General features: G+C 40.2%; 1 protein-coding gene across 1 annotated transcript in view; it reads right to left on the bottom strand.

Annotated features, from left to right (window-relative positions):
- Positions 1-16,896, bottom strand: part of Dpr1 (defective proboscis extension response 1) — a 528,341-nt gene that overhangs the window by 258,249 nt on the left and 253,196 nt on the right. The window lies entirely within an intron of this gene.

Here is a 16,896-nt window from a genome sequence, read left to right as displayed (position 1 = left end):
CTTACGTAATTAATTACTTTGAAGTCCCACGCTTATTTGCCACGTTTCTAACATAATTTCATTTTCATCAACAATATTGCAACGATATCTATCCTTTATATTTTTAACCTTTGCTTCAACAATCAGAGAAAATTCTAGACACGTGTAGACACATAAATAATACATCTATATATTATATAAAAAATTCTAAACACGTAAATAACACTTTAAATAAATCCTAGCATAATATTCCCATAAATGGAAAAATAAAATATCGCGAAAGTCTTGTGAATAAAACAGATACCAACCGGTCTATAAAGGGTTGATACTCGCTGTAACAAAGCGAGAGCCGCGATTAGACTTCGGCGACGAACCCGCCCCGAAGAAAAAGAATATGTTGCAAATGCGGAGCGTCCGCGGCAAGAACGCTAAGTCCGAGTATTTTCGTTCGGGCCGCAATCTAAACTACAACAGATAACCATAGTTGTTTGTGCTCTCTCCCAGCCTCGGAACGGAACGTATGATAATAGCGCAATATAAATAGTTGGCAGACCTCCAGGTGAGTTAATTGCTAGATCAGCAGTAGTTTCGTTTCCTGTGTCCCGGCACGTCCGACTGAGCTAATTTTTTCTTGGCAGAAGGTGTGCTTAAGCTGGCAAGATATTCCTGCTTAATGCGCCGCCCGTAGGCGCACCTGCATTTGGATCTCATTTGGGAGATTAAATCTTTCGAACGACGCGGGAAATATGTAAACGCTCCGAGATAGAGGCGGGCACGGAATTGCCGCTCGGATTAACAGCGTGTATAAACGTTTTTATTTATTGTAACGCCGGGCCGCGGTCGGAAAAATATTCGATCGCATTAACCCCTTCGTTCCGTCGAACGTTACGTTTCCAAGGATTTGTAAATTAACCGTGGATTTTGTTAAATATATAAAACTGTAGAAACCTTGGGAGAATGTATGAATATCTCTGATTTTATTTATTTTATAATTTTGAATAAGAATATTTGAAAAAGAAAATTTTGAAGACCATAGAAAAATTTGTATAATATCTTCTTCGAATTTTTGTGTGTGACAATTGACAAAGAAAATCTCGATTTTTCATAAATAATCGCAGATCGGGAAATTAATAGTTAACAGAGATTTTTCCAAATTTGTTAAGACTGAAAAGTGAATTTTAGTATTTTTTAACTTTGCTACGCAGTAATGTTTTCGCACTTGAAGTACTACGATACCATATTTCATTTTTTCTCTTACTCTGTTTATTCTTTGCAAACAATATACATTTCTGGATGCACAAAATGAATATTCCCAAGAACAAAGGTTTCTTCGCGCACAAAGGACAGCATCCTTCGCGATTATTATTGCTGTTGCATTCGGAATTGCGAGAGAACGTCTTCGTCGAACGCAGTCTTAATTTTCAAACAAAGAGAACAATTCGTGGAACGTCATTATATTTGGCAGTCCCCGGACGCAAACAGTGCATAGAGTTTTTCAAACCGGCATGTGGAAAGTCATCGATGGGCCTAATATAATACGATTTTAATCGGGGCCATGGTTATCGGACGGGTTTCGATCGCGCTCGCCGTTTAAAACGCTCGATACGGAACGCTTCCCCGATGCGCGATATTTCTGTTTAGCGGGCAGAAAATGTCCCGGGAAAATCCAATATGGACGGCGTCGGTATGGCCGGGCCGTGGCCGGCCCTCGCCGCGGACCGAATTTATAAATCAAGGGACGCGGATACAATCGAACACACCATAAAGAGGAGCCCGTCAAAAGCCGATAAAAAGAAATCCCACAGGGCAGCGGCGGCGCTTTCGCCAAATTTTCTTATCGCTGAAATAAATCGGATACGGTAAAGCCCGGCAATTAGCAGTAAATATTGTTCACCTCGTTCTGGATAATCCGCGCTTAAACGCCCCGGCCTCTCCCGGGTTCGTTCGACTTTATCCGGTAGTTAGTTAAGCTCCAACAAACCAATTACAGTGTCCCGCGTCGCACGAAGGAGCACTGACTATCGTTGGATCAGGGAGGGGGGCCGAAGTGAACTGCGCGCGGTTTAGCTTGACATTAAGTGCGGAACAGCTGATCCTTAATGACCAATTCGCGGAATTAGGCGGTGTAATTAATGGCCGTGCAGACGAGCCGCTTACGATACCGAGTTAACGACACTTTGACGCGTGCCCAAGCAGATAGCTCAAGGCGGCCGCGTTGCGACGGACGTTCCCGACCAACAGAAACGACCAATCACGACCGTGAATTCAAGATCGGTATTTTGCGATCCGGATTGTTAAGAAAATATTTATTCGATGGACAGGCGAATTATGTGTGGTCCATATTTATTGGTGAATGAAAAGTGTCGATTTTAAGAAAAGTTATTTGTTTCAGGTGATTTTATTTATTCACAGCTTTTATTCGAAGATTGTTTGAATACAAATTTATTCGACGATCGATTTATTCGAAGATTATTCGAAGAAAATATTGAATCGAACATTATTTGAATAACGATATATTCGAAGATTATTCGAATAAAGATATATTCGAGAATAACTCGAAGATTATTCGAATCAAAATGTATTCGAGAATAATTCGAATAAAAAAGTATTCAAGGATAATTCGAATAAGAATGAATTCGAGAATAATTCAAATAAAAATGTATTCGAAATTAATTCGAAGAAAAATATATTCGAGTATAATTCGAATAGAAATGTATTCGAGAATAATTCGATTAAGAATGAATTCGACAATAATTCGATTAAGAATGAATTTGAAAATAATTCAAATAAAAACATATTCGAATATAATTCAAATAGAAATGTATTCAAAAAGAATTCGAATAAAACGGTATTCAAATACGATTCGAATAAAAAAAATATTCAAGGATAATTCAAACAAGACCGTCCTCGAAGATAATTCGCTGAAGTCGTAACGCGCGCGGTGTGGGCGAAAAGGAGAAACAAGAGAATTCTGCGGCCGATAGATTGGAAAACAGTGTAAGGGAAAGAAAAAGTTGATTCTGTGGGGGTGGGGGGGGACAATCAATCGGACATCCTGCGGCCGAGCAGGAGCGAATAGTGAAACGATTAAGGGAGAGGAATCGTTTCCACGGTTATCGGTCGAGCGGTCTCCAGAAAATTATGATCGGGAAGATCGGGGGAAAAGGTAGAGGAGGATAGTCAGCGACGGCGAAGGAGGAAATAATATGTCCCACCTCCGGGCCAGTCGATAAGCATCATTTCGAGTCGGCGGATGGGAAATTGGATTGTCTGCTTTCATACATTTTACTCCTATTACCGGGAAGTACACCCGATACGGTCTGATTCAACTTGACACTCGCGATTAGTGAACCCTCCACCTCCTCCCCCCCCCCCCCCCCCCCCCCCCACGGAAACTTCTCTGTCCGTTTCTTTGATACGCCTTTCGAGATTGCGCTGCTTTCCAATTCCTCCCCCGCTTGGACGGGCGCGCGTACCCCCTGTACCCACCAACCCTCTCCCCCCCTCCGGCTTTTTTTTTCATCCCGCGCTTCCCTCCCAGCCCCCGCATTGTGTTTTCCAGCGAGCCAGGCGATAAACAAGCGTTCCGCGGCCGAAGCTGCTTGATTGGAGATTTTTTTTTTTCTGGTCCCTCCCTGCCGAATCCATTCGCTACGACAGGTCAACAAAGTTTGCTTGATTGTTGGAACGACCGTGTTTACGGATGAGTTTTAACTTCCAGACGTTTATTGATTTTTCAAACGCATTGTGCGTCCAACGCCGGGGACACGTTCATACGGTCCGTCGCTGTCGCCCGATATGCGTTCCGACGTTTCGCGATTTGACAAATAATGTCATTGTCATGGAGATTAACGGCGAAGAAACGAACTTATTGAGAGCTGCTGCTCCCGGTTAGCTGAGCAAACTGTTTCTCTGTGAAGCGACTGGACAGAATTCATTCTAAACAAGATATACCGTCGATGATGCTATTTTTTTATAAAGTGATGAGGAGGATTTTATTGCGAATTAAATAATTTATTAATGTCACAATTTCCATGTAATATTCCACAAGGAAAATATCTCGTCACAAATGGTACGTTAATGTAAGATTTTCGAGTGTTAACCCTTTGAACTCAAGTGGCACCTTTGAGGCGACGCTAAAATTGTTCTATCACGTTCCAAAATAAATTATGCATTAACAAAGTTTAAATTTAACAAATTGTTAAAGCAAAACTGGTAGCACAAGTTCCAAATCTTTTTTCAAATTTCAAGTTACTTTGTCACATAAATTAAAAATATTCTAAGCCAGAAAAATGATTTAACATTTACAACTAAAATATCTTCCAATGCAAAGGGTTAAATTTGTCACAGTACGTCATACTAACATATGTCAAGGTTCAATCGTACCAAAATGGAGATACCGTAGATTGAAAGGGACGTCTTAATTTCGCAATTGAAATAGTCTCGAGCGCAAAGGTTTGATAAAAGATAAAGTAGTTGGTATCGCGACCTGATTCCTCGTCGACGTTTCACCGTCGCGGGCAACGTTTTAGGAAGTTCGTAATCCGTGCATGAATATTACAGAATTCTTTCTGCGCTATCGTTCTGCCGCCCGCCACCTCCCCTATTGCAGTTTCAACGAGTAATTAAAGTTCAGCGTCGGAGACTATTCTCCTATTCTATTTGAAGTTTCCGTAACAAAAGTTGTTTGACCATAACGTTCCGAACCGTTCCATAATGTAACGCGTTCACTCGTAACTCTGATTCGCCGTTAAATGTTAAATATTGCCACGGACGTTGACCAACACTTATAGGAAATAATGCAGCTACCCGGACAACGCTCCCGAATGAAGTTTCCACGGCGGCGGCAACTGACAATTATGCATCCTTAATTTTCGGACGCATTAACAACGGTTGTTGCTGTTATCCTGCAGATTTCTGACGTTAAATTTCTAGGGAAAGTTACATTTTTACTGCAATTTTTAGTTGTTTTTGTAATTAAAATTATGCTATAATGTTATAATTAAAATAGAATACTATGGATGTGATAGGCTATGTTAAGGTATCATAGAAAGTTATCGTAATTTTAAGATAAATGTATAATATAAGCTCATTGTAATTGGTAAAATCATTGAAATGGAATTTTTATTTAAGATCGATGGAATTAAGTTTCTATTAATAATCGATTAATTTCAATGTGTATAAAAAATCTACTAAACTTTAAATGTTTATTAAATTGCTAGAAAATCAGTAGTGCTATTCCTGACAGCGAAATTAATATTTTAATATAATAAACTGCATGGTTTATCAACAAAAATAGTATATCAATTAACCTAAAACATTTCGAAGCCTTCATACTATTAACATTAACTTAGTACAGTACGCTATGATTTGTTAAATAATTAAAAGGAAATATCAAGAAATATCGATCTAAACGATAAATTAAAATTCACAAAAAAATTTTACATATTTCTGAAAATACTTGCACTTCGAACTCACTAAAATTATTCGACAAAAAAATAAATTCTTCCACGACTCCTACTTCTCCTAACAGTTCCAATGAGTCCTCTATTCTTAAAAAATATCGGCGGTTTAATCGCGACGGCCAGGATCACACAATACCAGAAGATCAAATGGGAGAAAAATCCATTGATTTTAGAAAGGTCCGCGGCCACAAAGCCCGCACGATGGACAATGGGTCCGCGTTCAGTGTGTGAACGCGGATCACAAAAGTTTCACTGTACTTATTCCTGGCGGTATCTTAAGGTTTGCCCAGGCCACGGAGCATTTAATTCCTGCCGAGCCAAAGAAAACGGGCCAGGGATCATTACGACGTAAGAAAATAGACGGCGTGGAAAGTTAAAGAAGTCGAATCGCGTCTGATAAACGGGACGCATTTGAAATGATACGTGCCGGGCATTCCTTCGGTTGCGCACTTCCTCTCTTCATCTGCCTTTCCCCTCTCTCCCTCTCTCTCTCTTTCAGTGTCCGCCTGTGTCTGTTTGCCTCTCTCTGTCTCTGTTTGCCTTTGTCTGTCTTTGTCTCTGTCTGCCTATTTCTGGCTGTCTCTATCTCTCTTTGTCTCTCTCTCTCTCTCTCTCTCGCTTTCACTCTCTTTGTCTCTTTCTCTCTTCTCTCTCCCTTGGTTCCTCTATTTGTCTCTTTCTTTCTCTCTCTTGTCTTCTCTCTGTCTTTATCTCTCTTTGTCTCTGTCTGTCTCTCTCTCTCTCTCTCTCTCTCTCTTGCATTCTCTTTCTTTACCTCTCTTTGTCTCTTTCACTCTCTCTTTCTCTGTCTATCCCTATCGGTCTCTCTCCCTCTCTATCTCTTAGTCTCTTGTTGTCCTTCTCTCTCTCTGCCTCTATTCCTTCATCCATCTCCCAATTTCCCTCCTTACCCATCCCGTTCAACGTTCGCCTTCTCATTTCTCCATCGGACTCTCCCTCGCGCTTGTCTCAAGGCTGTCCTGCGGCAGAATTCGAGAACGATAAAAAGCTTGAAACTTTCGTAGCTCGGCGAACAATCGTTTTTTCCGGTAGCTCCCGGGCAACTTCGGGGGCTTCAGGATTCGCGCGTGAAGTCACGTATACTATATACATATATATACATATATACACGCTCCGATGCATGCGCGGTGAGGTCCCCGTATTCATGACGGTACATTCAGACTGCATTTTCTTGTGTCTGGGCCGAAGCGGTGCCGCCGCGAGTTCGGAACTGTTAGGAATTGTAGCGAGGAGACACTTGGCCGAGAAAGTTCAAGCGTCACCCCGACATCTTACGCGGCGGATTCCGCGGCGCGCACCTTCGCCGCTTCGACGTTTTTAATCAGGGCGCTCTTGGTCTGTCTTCTGCGAATTCCGATTGGTCATATCGTTGATTCATTGCGACCGCTGGCTTCTGAAACTCGATGCGCGAAGGGTCTTGTTAGGGAGGTCCTTATGCTTGCCGAGAATGTATTGTAGATCGAGGCTTGAATTTGGTGTTTTGTAATATTAATTTTGTTGATCACTGCGCGTGAATTTTTGCAATTTCTTTTTGCCTTCATTTTTGTTCTGCTCGCGGTGGAAATTTTCATTAAATATGCGAATATTATATTAACAAACAATAACAAGTACTATTGAGGTTAATTCTTCTATGATCACGAAATTATTTAAAATTTATTTATATAGAGAAATATAATATTTTAAATTGTGTATACAAGTCAACCAGCGACTGAAACATTGCTTAACGTCTTTTAGAATAATATAACTCTTTTATTATTCTACCAATTGATTTTAATTTTTCTGGAGATATTTAAAAAAGCCAGGTCATAATATAATAACTAAAATAATTTTTTTGTATTGCTATTTGTCACTCGAAATAACAGAAAATGTTCTGAGTATCTCGATAACCCTACACGCGTTTCGCAAGATTTTTCAAATCCACCGCGCCGCGGCTCTTGTCTCGTCCACCGGGCGCACTAATTGATCAACACGCGGGGGCGGCAGAAAATTCACTTTCCCGTATACCGGGGTTGCCGGAATGTTTCGTTACGGCTGGCAAAATGAACCGGTTCCCTAATGAAATTGAAGAGTCGTCCGGGGCCCTGTCCGGCCGACGTATCACAATCGACACGGAAATCTCGCGGAACGACGACTGCACCCAATCAACCCGCTCTTGACAAGCGGCCGTTCTTGACGAGAACAAATGAAAACACGCGTAATCCAATCCCCGGGCCCCCCCTCCCCCACCCCCGTATAAACTCCCGATGTCTGAACGATATCGAGCGAGAATTAGCCGAGTCGCCGGTGCTGCGCGCGAGCCAACTTCTAATTAAGCGTTTCTGTATTCTCCGACGGCGGTGGAAGAGAGAGAGAGAGAGAGGGAGAGAGAGGGAGAGAGGGAGAGGGGGTAAAAACGCGGCGGTGAAAAAGAGGAAAAAGCGAAAAAGCGAGCTTGAGATCGACAGCAGTTCCTCTTGCCGGAATACCATAGCATTTCTAGGGTATAAGCTGGTGGGTAGGGGGGGGGGGCGCATGTTTCTCGGACCATCTGCGCCGCAAGCGAGGAAATTCATTTTCTTGAGCGGTGCTCCTACGCATTAGCTGACCGTGGTAAATTGCAATCGAGTTCTTTGCTACGGGAGAGATGGTAACTCTATTTTTATCGGCTTTCCGGTTATCCGGCGGTGGGGGGAGGGGGTGGGGGGGGCTTCCGACCGGGACCCGGCGCTCTCGCCGCGAGGATAGATGATTGCATTGATCACGGAACGTTGAATTGCAAATCGTTTGTGTGCTGTCGAATGCATATAAATTAATACTTGACGGCCGCGGCGGCGTAATTAATTCGGATGATTTCGTTGCGGCGACTTTATGAAATCGATTGGTGTTTCGACGCGTAGGCCTGCTTGGGGATCGACGTGTGCTTAGTTGAGTTGGTCTAAATAAATTACTTAAATATCTTTTAGATGGCGAGAGGACTACTAGACTATGAAGAGAGTGCTTTTTCTTAATTTTTGCTATCGTTTGTAATGGAAAGAATAGAAGCTCGTATTTTTTAACTTTCTTATCTGAGTCTATGAATTTTTAAAAATATATTTTGAAGGATGGTTATGTTAGTGTACAACTTTTTTTATTTTGAATTTATTCTTAATGGAACTTTAGTCAATGCAATTATCAGGGTTTTCCGATTAAAGTAAAAGCAAACACGATATACTTTTCGTAAATTTACATTGATTTTAATAGAAATTAATATCAAAACAAAATTAATGTTAACTTAAATATTCTAGAAAACCAATAGAACTTTTTGTTTGTTTAATTTATATTCCTTATCGTAATAATTGTCGCATGGTTGTAGTGTCTCGAGCCTAACTCTTCACCTCCGAAAACAACCCTTATCGATAACGCGATCAACATGTAATATACTTAACAATATCACACACATAATAATTTATTCAGTACGAATAAATGTTACATATTATTCTACGAATGTTTGTTCCAATTAACCTCGGAATATTGACTCTTATCGTGCCGGTGCTCGTACTTCTCCCAGCTCGCGGATACCCGCAAAACCCCATCGAGAGCAACGTCGAACTTTCGAAAGAGGGTAAACAAGGTAATAAAAAAATCCCGAATACTTTCGCGCAGCTTAGCCCGAAACTGTCTTTTTACGCATCTATAAACAACGAAAATGTTTTCTGTGTTCACGAAACTTCTACGTTCGCCGCGTTTCCGGCCATAACGCCGGCCCGCTCCTAAAAGTGAGGTTATAGAGAGCGAGTATCGCGCGAATCGAACAAAGTAGCTACCTTGTTAAGCCGTTGTTGATAAATTATGATTTTTACGGGGTATTCTCAAAGAATTTCAATTCTTTTCGTTAATTAATTTGCGTTTGAAATTGATGAAAAATTTTAATTGCGTTGATAGTTTTATAGTATTTTTTATTTATTATAGTATTTTTAATATAATTGCAACGATTTTGGGTTTTATAAGTGAGAATTATAGAAATGGTGCTATATTATTACTATTATATACTGTTTCGAATTTTTAAACAGAATTTTCAAACCTTAACAAAACCAACGCGATATTTTAGGTCAATCGGTCAACCCTTCCAAAAGAAAAAACCTGCGACTTAATTACATCGCGAATGAAATAATCGCGCCCGAAGTATCGCCGATTTCTGTCCAGCTTCGCGACGATCGCTTTCTGATCGCTGCTGGGTAAACCATTTTTCCTTCTCACTCCCCCCTTTGCTGCCTCCCCCCCCCCCGCCTGTCCCATCGAACGAGAGAAGGTATCACCGGCATCCAATTATCGGCTATTTGGAGCGTCGAAGCGGGTCAGCGGGTCAGGTATTCAGGCTGGCGATTGTTGTTGTTTGTTGTTGTAATCTTTACGGGGTATAACAAGTGGCGCAGCTGGTCCGGTCGCAGCAGTACAATGGCGTCGGCACAACGGCGACATAAAAGCGTCGTACAGGACGACGGCTGTAATTACGACGCCCAAAAATTGGCAGATTTTTTCGGTGCCGGGTAGAGAGAGACCCGTCTCTCTCTCTCTCTCTCTCTCTCTCTCTCTCTGTCTCTCTCTCTCGGCTCGGACATTAATCACTGGACCGCGATGGAAATTGATTGACGCGATTGTTTCGAGTATGATATACGGGGAGGGGGGCGTGGTGGTGGCTCCAGGAACCGTGAAAAGCGTTCTCCAGTCGATGAGATATTTGTTTCCCCGGTGGAGCCACTGGGAAGAAAATACGAGCGGGAAAGTTTCTGCACGAGCATTCCACGGCTCTACGAGATTGTACGAGGTCGTACGAGGTTCTCCGAGGTTCCGTCGATTTTGTTCCGGGATCTACTGTCCCACGACCCACAGTTTGTCGGATTCCATTTAGTTATGAGAACTACGAACTTCGAATTGAAATGCATTGTGCGAAATCTCGAATTCCGTCGCGGCTGTTTCCGTTTCAGAGTGGACGAACGTCGCGAAAAAACCATCGGAGGCGGCTCGACGCGGTGGTGCACGGTTAAATTTACATGGAAGGCGCGGTAGAAATTGTTTTAATATTTGTTGAGATTGTTTGTTGATTAGTAAAATCGTTTAGATTTGATTAGTAGATTCGTTGAAATTTGATTACTAGAATCGTTTAGAGTTGATTACTAGACTCGGTTAGATTTGATGACTATACTCGTTTAGGTTTGATTACTATACTCGTTTAGGTTTGCTTAATAGACTCGATCAAGCTTGGAAAAGTATCGAAAGTGCAACCCTTTTTACACTTTTCAGATTTTTCGCACGTGCTGACTACTGGAGCAAGTGTGACATAAATTGTGATTTTGCTATAGAAAGTGCGATTGAGATAAAAGCCATACTGCCATAAAATGTTATATAAATTAATAAATAAAGGAGGGTGTGTATTATCTATGCACTTCGCGTCATCACTTTACGATATCAATTAAAAAAAAATATTACTCTCTAATATTATTAACTACGGCAACATTTCTCAGAAATGTATGTAATGTATTATCTCGTAAAAAGTAAATCACACGCAAATTTCCCCGAGCATAAATTATTAAAAATATTGCGCGCACCATTCGGAAAGCAACGCGACATTTCCGCGACAAGTTCTCCCTCGTATTATTAATATTCTCATTAATTAAAGGAAACGTTTATCGCAAAAATGCGTAATCTACTATCTCGGGGGGAAAAAAACGAATGTAAATCTCTGCGTGTATAATATTATTAAAATTGTCGCGCGCACAGTGCGCGCATTCAGTAGTAACGCAATAAATATTTCGAGCGCGGAATCTCTCGCATTATTAATACTCTGAGATTAAATGAAATCCGACGTTTGTCGCGAAAATTTGTAATCTACTTGTTCCCGATCGATGCTAAAATACGCGCGCTTTATTTCGCCCAGAATATTGTTAAAAATATATGTAGGTGTATTTGCAACGTTTTTAAGAACGTTGGGTTCACCCCTTGACGTGCCATTTTCTTCGCAGATACTGCGATTAGGAATTTATCAATTGGTATAATTTCTTAAAAGAGACAGAAAACGTTAATGTTTATTCCACACCTGAATATATTTAAATATTTAAATGTGAATGACAAGGGATTAGAATTTTATTTCAATTTTAAAGAACAGAGTAACATCCATAATTAACCCTTAGCACTGGAGTGGCGCCAATGAAAATCGTTATATTATTTCCAAAATAATTTTGACATTATTAAAGACTCTTCCATTTAAAAGATAGTTAAAAGCAAAAACAATTTTATGATTCACTAGATTCAATTTCGTATTTATAAATTGTACTAAATCATATAAAATCGAAATGCAGCTAGTTAAAATAGCTGTTTTAGATCTAGGCTTAAAATGACCTGAAGTGCAAAGGGTTAATAAGTTATTACTTCTAATTTCCATCACGAGGTCGAACTCGTCAGAAGTACGGCAAGGAGTTAAGTGTATACGTTGTTAAAAGTATCGTGTACACGTTCGAGTATAATGCAACGAATATATATTTCCGGGGCGCTAGTTTCGCAAAAGGCGTCCCAGTTTATGCGGATAGAATTGTAAATGCGATACTATGAAAATGAGATATCGTCCGTAATGCTTCTAAACGGTTGTCATTTATTCTCGTAATAGCATCAGCACGATTTCTTAATGTTTTCGCTGCTGCTCCAGCAAAAGACGAACGACCACGAGACGAGTTAATAAAATCGTAGAATCGATCAATCTCTGTGTTAGTGTCCAACACTAATATTCTTTATGACACGGACGTACTTAGCTAGCTATTTTTGAGTTTAGGATTTTTTCGCAAACGGCTGGTAGGCAATTTTAAAATAATTTTCCTGCCGAGTGAACGCATACTTTAGTGACGTTTCCAATACTCTGGAAACACTATATTGGAATCGAAGCGCAAGAAACGGAGACGATCGAATTTGAAATGTACATAAAGCAATCAGGTGTACATAAGCGAGCGATGAATCAATGGGTTTCCTCGAAACCTTTTCATGAATTATAACAGCACCGGACCCCCTTTTCACCGGCGGATAGTGTTTCCAAGAACATTAATTGGTGAACGACTGCTTCGTTCACCGAGGGCTCGGTAAGCATCGTTCTCTTTTCAATTAACATTGTATCAAAGGCAACGGAAGCTTTTCATTTTCAAAATCCGCCGGGCTTTGTGACGGGGCTTTAATTAAAATGCTATAGTCGGATGTGCGCGATTTTCATATTAGTTCTCGTTAATCTAAATATTGTATAAACCAGCCGCGTACGGATGGATCATTATTATTATTTATGGATCTCGGATAGAAAGTAGAATTAATCTTCTGTGAATATCGAAGCTCGGATTTAAAAAACGGTGAAACGGAATTGTTTATGTATTTTGTTGAGTACATTGGAATATTTTTTTGTAATTTAGGTTTTATAGCTATGATATAACAATAACTAAATTTTGGGTTTATGAATAATTGTATTTTCTGTTATTGAGGGGAACAATTAGCTGTATTATTTGAAAGAATTATACAATGGCTAAAATGAAGGTTTGGATTTAATTTTTAATTGCCGTAGTTACTTTATAAAAAATTTTTGAATACAAAAGCTTCGATTTCCAATTAATTACCGGGATAAATTTATTTCTCTATAATGGAGCGCCACGAAATTTTGCAATTAGTTAATGAAACAAAAATATCCTGTGGCGAGATAGTAACACAATTGTTAGAACATTTTTGTTATTTTTTAAAAAGGTCAAACTTTACATTAAAATTAACTTCAGTTGTTTTAGCCTGTTAGAAATTTCAGAATAAAACTAATTGCCTCTAATCTAATTTATTATTTGTATGATACTTTTAATACCTTTTTAAAGAACTATCAATTCACGATAAAAATTCTTTAGCAATTTATTTACTATATTTTATTGTGATATAATGAACGAGCAACCGTTTTTCCAACAATTTTTGTTCAGCAAACATCTCTGACAAAAATACTACTTCAGAAAGGAATTATCTTTATTAATATTAATAATGTTACCTTATTATTTATTCAAGACAATACTACTTTACTAAATAAAATCGAAAGTCTTCATATATTCTTTAATTCGACTAATTAACAAAATAAAATTGTTCCGATAAAAATTGCTTAATAATGCGACATAGAGTCGAATAATAAAATTGACGAGAACCTTATCATTTAAATGAAGATCATTTAAGCTTTATCAAACGAATTCGCTTGTTCTCTAAAATTCTTGAAAGCCGACAAATAGGATCCCGCTGCGTTTCGAATCGAAAAGCCGCGTTCCCCATTTTCGCCGAAGCAAAACAGTGGATTACTTGTTAGTATTCCTTGATATATCGGTATTACCGAAATTCTAGAGAGCGAGAGAGAGAGAGAGAGAGAGAGGGGGATCCGGCTCCCGGATGGCCGACCATTAAGAATAATATACGTTTATAGAGTGTTGCATGAGGTTCCGAGTAGATGGCCCCGGCCCGTTTTATTATCAAATTTCGTCATTTTCCAAATCGCGGGATAACGTTAGCCGGCCGCAATTGCGGGCACCGCGGGGCAGGGTAGTTGGTTCACCCAATCCAGTCATAACCATTAGAGGTGGCTTTGCTCCTTTTTCACTTCCACTTGAAGCCGTCCCCCCCCCCCCCCCCTCCCCCCTCCCCGCGCGGATTTTGCATCAACTGCTCACGTCCGCCACCAATACCGTGGCCGTTCTCCTCTTTTTTGGTTTACGACGGTCAAGTGCCATTATAACGGAAATTTATCCGAAGAATGTAATACCCGACGCTCGGTCCGCAGCTCGCCGTTTTAACGCCCGCCCCGCGATCCGACTTTCATTTTAAACCGAACCCCGTTAATAATCGTTGACCGCCGCCACGGTTCTCCGACGCGGTCAAAACATTTTCGTATCTGTGAATTTGATGACGGCGTTGCGGGCATCGTGGATCCGTGACTACGACGATCAATTTCGCGCGAGTTTTGCGGAAAACACGGAGTCGGTGAGCTACGAGTTTCTGTGCGAATTTTAATTTTTGTATGGATTTTATAAATATTAGAATCGAACGAAGTTTCGCTGCAGATTTATGTTTTCTCTTGCTATTTAAGAATGTCTGTAAATGTATAAAGAATTATTAATATTAAGTGTATAGGCTTCTGCAGTTCGTTTGGATAAGTATGGTGCAGGAAATGTATTTAGCATAATGTTCTGACAGTAATAACAGAGCAGATCGTGTACTAAAATCTTTGTGAAAGAATTTTGAAAATAAATATTCTTTTAAAAAATTATTAGGAACTGTTCGACTGTAGGGAACATGATAGGTCTATGAATAACAAGTAACTTTTTCCTTTACAGAAAGTTTCTTAGAGGTATTGTTAAGGAGTTATTAACGAAAAACACTGGCCAATAAGAGACGAGCTCGACTGGCGCGAGGCGTCTCTCCAATGAGTGGTACTAGTCCGCCTCGCGTCAGCCGAGCTCGTCTGTCATTGGTCACTGTATTTCTTTAATAACTCCTTAACAAAGCCTCCAAGAAAATTTCTGTACAGGAAGAAGTTCCTTCAAATAACCTCAGCAACCTTGCAAAACTTCTGTAACACTCTGTATAATAAAATTACCCTCTTAAAACACGAATAAACAAAGTCATACACAAACTCAATCATATACACACTCAAACCACGATGTATGCGATAAAAAGAATATTAAAATTATAGAAACGTAAATAAAACGTCAAAGATGAAAATCACTGTAAATATTACTCACTAAAATAATATATTAAAATTACGAACGCTTCGAATATTATTTATAATCGTGGTTCATCGAGCAGCTATCATAATTCAATCGCAGCATCTTCGGAACATCGCTCGATCGCGTTTTCTTCCCGGTGCTCTCTCGCGCGGCCGAAAATACGATCAACTAAAGGGGAGCATCGACATACCTAGTTTCGACGATTTATAAAGTTCCCCGGGGTGCGCCCAGAACGCGGTGGATGCAGCTTTAATAACCGCGGCCCGGTCCGCGGAGAAAAGGTAAGACCCGGCGAAACGGAGAGTTCCGCGGCCCGCGGTCGGCGAGATTGAAACCGGCCTGCACGCCGGCGTTGTTTCCCCCGGCAACGGGTTTTCTAACACCGGTAAAAGTGCATTCGCCAATAATTCATGGGGTAATTTATTTGGTATCCGTTTCCACGATTACCAGGAAATTGGTGTCTGCGGTTTGCTGCCGCAGCTGCAATAATTTTTGAGCGGCTTGATTTAATATTGAACGTATCGGTCTGTTCCCGTGTACCGGGTGACTAGGAAATAAGCTCGCCGATGGCGGCAAAAATTGTACGGGAAATATTCAAAAAGCGAACTCGTTTACGGGTAAATAAATAAATGCATCAAAATTGCAATCTATTTTTTACTTTTAGAATTGAATCAGATTTTTGGATATTATTTATTACGAAATTTATGAAGTTAATGAGCTCAATAAATTGAACAATATAGAATAAATAAATAAAATAATAACAGTTCATCTTGCTATTTTCTGATTATTTAGCGATTATTATTTCTAGCTTTAAATAAAATAATATTCTCCCCATCTGAAGAATAAACAAAAATCGTTGTTTAATTAAATATTTTGTCCGTGAAATATTTATACACGTCAATACCCGAACAATAAATTAATATTCGAACTAATCATTATTTTGCCCGCTCAATATTTAAATTCCATTAGAATAAGCTATCGGGGCATAAAACGAACGACACGGTGAACGGCGAGCGATCGCGAAATTTATTTCATTCCCCGCGTGAAATTAATTCGATCGCATTGTCGCCGAACAGGTTACATATCCGGTCCCGCGTGATTGATATGAAAGCCGTTGCAGTGATTTGCCGCTCGTCTAGCGCCAGGTATTTCATCAAGAGAAACGTTCTCGCATGCTTGAGGGACTTTAAAAATTGTTTTTCGTCAACGCGAAACGCTTCCCCTCCCGCAGCCGTTTTTGCGTTCCGCGGTCGCTGCTGTATTTGCTTCGTAGTCAGCGGTATCGATAATTGACTTTTCCGGATCTCTGACTCTATTGCGAAAGCTTATAACACGCGTAACTAAAAGCTTCTGGTTGCCCGCGAATCGTGCGACACAGATTCGTTTTTCCCTTTTTTTTTCCCCCCCTCTTTCTCTTTCTTTTGTAAACCACCATTTAAATATACACAGAATTTTACATTAAATATCACGCGCCGGTTGGAAACACTTGGGCCACGCCATTACGGCCACCAGAATCTTTCGAATACTACCATGATATATTTTAGTACGCCGTTTATTATCGGGTATGTAGGTCAGCGCATTAAATCTCGACGAGAAAGCACTAATGGAAATCATTTAATGCGATTCTTTTGCGAATCCCGGTCGATACGCTTTTCCAAGGGGTGAATAATTTCTCGAGTCAAAAATGCCGACGAAGTCTTCCT

This window comes from Augochlora pura, chromosome 4, assembly GCF_028453695.1.
Source record: "Augochlora pura isolate Apur16 chromosome 4, APUR_v2.2.1, whole genome shotgun sequence".
Taxonomy (NCBI): domain Eukaryota; kingdom Metazoa; phylum Arthropoda; class Insecta; order Hymenoptera; family Halictidae; genus Augochlora; species Augochlora pura.
Note: the sequence above shows the minus strand (reverse complement) of the source record. Positions and strands in the feature narration are given on the sequence as shown.